The 6,222-nt window shown below is 36.0% G+C and overlaps 1 pseudogene; it reads left to right on the top strand.

Moving 5' to 3' along the window:
• Positions 1-493: 493 nt before the first annotated feature.
• On the top strand, positions 494-4,973 carry LOC125369001 (annotated as a pseudogene).
• The last annotated feature ends 1,249 nt before the right edge of the window (positions 4,974-6,222 follow it).

Raw genomic sequence — 6,222 nt, 5'->3', positions numbered from 1 at the left:
TATATTAGCCTATTTGTTATAAATTGTTCATTTCTTTAAGCCTACCTTATTATTTTCTTGTTAGCCTACCTTTTTGTTTTTTTTATCATTCTTGAAATTTTGTTTGATTGAGAAACTTAGTTCATCTAAGAAATCAAAAGGCAAATTTGAGAGGTATAAGGCAAGAGTGTGAGATCATTAGAAAAAAAAAAGCCAAAATTGAGTGTAAACACGAGTGGTATACATCAATTTTGAGTGAAATACGTGAGAGTGTTGTGAGATTGTTTCTTTCTATTTTCTTTTGTTAAAATTTTAGGTTTTACAATCATGTTAAAAGACACAAGTTCTTCTTATACAAATGATCATGTGATTCAAGCTATGCAACAACAATTCGAAAGAATGTTTAATATGATGGCGGGAGTCAATGAAAAATTAGAGAAGCATGATGGCATCCTTAACCAATTACATGGAGAGCCTAGACAAAGGAGATGTCCACCAATTGACTAAGAGGACTATGAAGGAGAGGATGATTTGGATGATGATCAAGTCACCTTGTTGGGACAACGAATCAATCCTAGGAGACAAGCTAGGAGAAGACATCCAAATGATGATGTTGATCGCAACCTTGGAAGCATCAAAATGAAGATTCCTTCATTCCAAGGAAGAAATGATCCAGATGTGTACCTTGAATGGGAGAAGAAAGTGGAACTCATCTTCGAATGTCATAATTATTCGGAGGAGAAAAAGGTAAAACTTGCCGCTGTTGAGTTTAGTGATTATGCAATTGTTTGGTGGGATCAATTTTGCAAGGAAAGACGTAGATATGGAGAAAGACCCGTGGAGTCTTGGAGAGAAATGAAGCAAATCATGAGAAAGAGGTTTGTTCTAAGCCACTACTACAGAGAGCTTCATCAAAGATTACAAACTCTAATTCAAGGATCCATGAGTGTGGAGGAGTATCACAAAGAAATGGAGAAGGCTATGATTAGAGCAAATATGATAGAAGATCGTGAAGCTACCATGGCAAGGTTCTTGAGAGGGCTAAACAAAGACATTGCTGATGTTGTTGATTTGCAACATTATGTGGAGATTGAAGATATGGTGAATTTGGCCATGAAAGTGGAAAGGCAATTGAAAAGAAAGAGGTATGATTCTAAACCAAACATGGGTTCTTCTTCTTCTTCTTGGAAAACTTCTTGGGGGAAAAAGGATGATAAACCTTTTACTAAGTCAAAAGTGGAAGAAACTAAACCTAAAATTGACTTGGGTAATAAGGGAAAGGGTGAGAATCAACCAGCCCAAACTAGGGGAATCAAATGTTTTAAGTGTTTGGGTCATGGGCACATTGCTAGGGAATGTCCAAATAAGAAAGCTATGATTCTAAGGAATGGTGATATTGAGTTGGAGAGTGAGGGGGATAGTGATGATGATATGCCTTCTTTAGAAGATTGTAGCGATGTTGAATGTGCTAAGGGAGATAATCTTGTTGTTCAAAGAACATTGAGTTTGCAAAATAAACATGATGTCCATAGGGAGCAAAGGGAAAATTTGTTTCATACTCATTGTTTGATTTCTAACAAGTTGTGCAACATGATTGTAGATAGTGGAAGTTGTACCAATGTAGCAAGCACTTTGCTAGTGGAGAAATTGAAGTTGCCTACTACCAAGCACCCAAGACCATACAAGTTGCAATGGCTTAATGAAAGTGGAGTTGTAAAGGTAAATAAGCAAGTTTTAGTTTCGTTTCAAATTGGTAGATATAAGGATGAGGTGTTGTGTGATGTGTTGCCAATATTGGCCGGACATATGTTGTTGGGGAGACCTTGGCAATATGATAGAAGGGCTAGTCATGATGGATTCAAAAATATGTATACTTTGACTATGGATGGAAAAAGGTTTAACCTTGGACCATTAACTCCAAAACAGATTTTTGAAGACCAAATGCGCATCAAGCAACAATATGAAGAAATGGGTTCTTCATTGGAAAACTCTTTGGGAAGGGAAACCTTTAAGAGTAAAGAAAAAGGTGAGATGAGTGAACCTAAAAATTCCAATTCTCTTGACCAAAATGGGAAATACAAGGTGAGAGAAAACAAGGGAGGTTGAAATGAAAGAAAAATGAGTGTTTATGCAAAAATGAGTGATGTGAAGGAAGCTATGCTTTTGAGGCAACACATGCTTGTACTTATGTACAAGGAGATTTTGCATATTTCTAACGAAATAACCAATTGTTTGCCTAGTGTTGTTGTTGATCTTTTGCAGGTTTATGAAGATTTATTTCCGGAAGAAATTCCAAATGGTTTGCCACCTAAAAGAGGCATTGAGCACCAAATTGATTTCATACCCGGAGCAAACATTCCAAATAGACCAGCATATAGATGTAATCCGGAGGAGACCAAGGAAATCGAAAAGCAAGTGAGTGAGCTTATGGAGAAGGGTTATGTTCGTGAAAGCATGAGTCCATGTGCCGTACCCGTCTTGTTAGTGCCTAAGAAAGATGGAACTTAGAGGATGTGTGTTGATTGTCGTGCCATCAACAAAATCACGGTGAAGTATAGACATCCCATTCCTAGGCTAGATGACATGTTGGATGAATTGCATGGTTCATATTTGTTTTCAAAAATTGATTTGAAATCTGGTTATCATCAAATTAGAATGAGAGAAGGTGATGAATGGAAAATAGGTTTTAAAACTAAACATGGTTTATATGAGTGGTTAGTAATGCCTTTTGGTTTAACTAATGCACCAAGCACTTTCATGAGATTGATGAATCATGTTTTAAGAGCATTCATAGGCAAATTTGTTGTTGTCTATTTTGATGATATCTTGGTTTATAGCAAAAATTTAGATGAGCATGTACAACATTTGACTTGTATTTTTTATGTGCTTAGAGAAGAGAAGTTGTATGCTAATTTAAAGAAATGTTGTTTTTGCACTAATGAAATTACTTTTCTTGGATATATTGTCAATGACAAGGGTATTCATGTTGATCAAGAAAAGGTAAAAGTAATTAGAGAATGGCCAACACCCACAAGTGTAAGTGATGTAAGAAGCTTTCATGGTTTAGCTAACTTTTATAAAAGGTTCATTAAGAATTTTTCTACCATAGCTGCACCTTTAACTGAATGCATAAAAAAGAATGTTGGTTTTAAGTGGGGAATTGAACAAGATGAGGCTTTTAACTTGCTAAAAGACAAATTAAGTTCTGCACCCTTGTTATCTTTGCCAAATTTTACTAAACCTTTTGAGATTGAGTGTGATGCAAGTGGCATAGGTATTGGAGGAGTTTTGATGTAAGAAGGCAAGCCCATAGCATTCTTTAGCGAAAAGCTAAGTGGAGCAAGTCTAAACTACCCTACATATGACAAGGAGTTCTATGCATTAGTGAGGGTTCTAAAGACATGGCAGCATTACCTTGGCTACAAAGAATTCATAATTCACACTGACCATGAGTCCTTGAAGTATCTCAAAGGACAAGGAAAGCTCAACAAGAGACATGCAAAATGGGTGGAATTCATTGTATCCTTTCCATACATCATTAAGTACAAGCAAGGGAAAGAAAATGTGGTGGCCGATGCATTGTCAAGAAGGTATGCCTTGATCTCTAAACTTGATGCAAAATTATTAGGATTTGAATACATAAAAGATCTATATTCTAATGATCCTGATTTTGCTAATGTTTATGGGGTATGTGAGAAAGGGGGTTTTGATAAGTTCTATAAGTTTGATGGTTTTCTTTTTTGGGAAAACAAATTGTGTGTGCCACAAAGTTCTTTGAGAGAGTTACTTGTGAGAGAGGCACATAGTGGAATTTAATGGGACATTTTGGGATTAAGAAAACTTTGGATATGTTGGGTGACCATTTCTTTTGGCCACACATGAAAAGGGATGTTGAGAGAATTTGTGAGAAATGCATTACTTGCAAACAAGCCAAATCCAAAGCAATGCCTCATGGTTTGTATACACCTCTTCCCATACCAAATGAACCTTGGGTAGACATTTCTATGGACTTTGTTTTAGGATTACCTAGGTCCAAAGGAGGGAGAGATTCTATTTTTGTTGTTGTGGACAGGTTTAGCAAAATGGCACATTTCATTCCATGTCACAAGACAGATGATGCAACCCATATTGCGAATCTATTCTTCAAGGAGATTGTAAGGCTGCATGGAGTGCCAAGGACCATTGTGAGTGATAGGGATGTCAAATTCCTAAGTCACTTTTAGAAGACTCTTTGGGGAAAGATGGGGATAAAGCTTTTGTATTCTACAACTTGTCATCCGCAAACGGATGGACAAACAGAGGTGGTCAATAGGACACTTGCAACACTTTTGAGGGCTCTCATCCAAAGAAATCTGAAGAATTGGGAAGAATGTTTGCCACATGTGGAATTTGCTTACAATAGGAGTGTGCATGGTTCAACAAATTGCTCACCCTTTGAAGTTGTGTATGGATCCAATCCATTGACTCCATTAGATTTGCTACCATTGCCATTGGACAAAGCTAATTTAGAGGGGAAACAAAAAGCTGAATTCATCAAGACTTTGCATGAGAAGGTGCATGCAAACATTGAGAAGAAAACACTCCAATATGAAAAGCAACACAACAAAGGGAGGAAGCAAGTCATTTTGAGCACGGAGATTGGGTGTGGGTGCACTTGAGGAAGGAAAGATTTCCTAACCAAAGGAAATCAAAGCTTATGCCAAGAGGAGATGGTCCTTTTAGAGTGCTTCAACGCATCAACAACAATGCCTACAAGCTAGAACTTCCAAGTGAATATGGCAATGTTAGTGCTACTTTCAATGTTAGTGACTTGTCTTTGTTTGATGTAGGTGATGAAGATGATGGAGCTGATTTGTGGACAAATCCTTTCAAGAAAGGGGAATGATGTGAATCCAAGTTCAAAGCTTAAAGAGATCCAAGATCCATTAATAGTACAAGAAGGCCCAATCACAAGGTCCAAATCCAAGAAGCTTCAACAAGCCATATTGGGTTTAATTAGAGACATTTGGAAAGCCCAAGAACTTCAACCCAATAAGGCATCCATGGAGGCCCAAGGAATAATATTTAACTTGTTTTCATGTTAATAACAATTAGGGTTACATGTAGCCACCATACAAGTTAATGTGGTAATTAATACCAGGTAATGGCTATCAATGTGGGTAGTGGTTATTAAGAGCCACCATATACAAGTTAATGGGGTAATCAATGCCAAGTAATGGCTATTAGTGTGGATAGTGGTTACTAAAGCCATTTAAGAGTAAAAGTAATCCTATGTGTGTGAGTCTATTTTAGTAGTGTGTGCATGGACTTGTACTCTATATAAACAAGTCCTTTTCTCTTTCTTTTGGAGCATGATTGAATTTGATATATGAAATTTTGTTTGAGTTTTATTGTGAGGAATTTTGTCTTTAATTTCTTGCTTGAACTTTGCGACTTATCAAGCTTTATTCTAGCTTGTGGTGTCAAAATCTAAATCTTTGTTTTCTTGTTATTTATCATACTTTCTTGTTTGTGGCATAAGAGGAAATTCAAAGTCTATCTTAGTATCTTTATCCTTGTTGGTAACGGGGTTAAGTAGCATCCATCTTCTTACTTCAATCTTTGAACGATCCGAATTTGTGGATTAAATTGGTAATTTCTAGTTTTCTTCTAATTCAACTTATCATAGTGTTTTTGCTATTGGGGAGTTAATTGATGAAACCTACAATTCCCATCACCCATGATCGGTACTAGGAAATAGGTAGGCTTATCCCCGAAACCCGTCTATGAAAAAGACAACAATTACGGGTCATGTAATTCACATAATAGATAATAAAATAAGCATTGATGAAACAATAAATATTTGCCCTTTAAATCCCTAATTGTTTATTTACCCATTTATAATCAAAAAACTTAAAAACAAACCCAACAGAATAATTAAATTACAAAGTATAAATATAAAGATTTTACCTTAAAACCCTCAAATAGATGGTAGAATGAGTTGATCTGATGAGAAAATGGTAAAATTAGAGAGTAATTGAAGCTTGAGTCTTGATAAAAAAATAAAATAAAAGAGAAACACCTGTTGTCAAATGAGAAAGGGCCAAAAAACTTCTTTTTTTTAGGTTAGATACATGAATTTACTAATATATCCTTTTAAAATTTTCAAATAATAGGGGGTCCATTGCCCCCTTTGGCCCCAACGTAGCTCTGTCACTAAGCAGAATAATACTTATTTAGTAAATCAATTCTTTTAATTTAAAT

This window comes from Ricinus communis, unplaced genomic scaffold (assembly GCF_019578655.1).
Source record: "Ricinus communis isolate WT05 ecotype wild-type unplaced genomic scaffold, ASM1957865v1 Ctg35, whole genome shotgun sequence".
Taxonomy (NCBI): Eukaryota; Viridiplantae; Streptophyta; class Magnoliopsida; order Malpighiales; family Euphorbiaceae; genus Ricinus; species Ricinus communis.
This window is presented reverse-complemented; position numbering and strand designations above follow the sequence as displayed.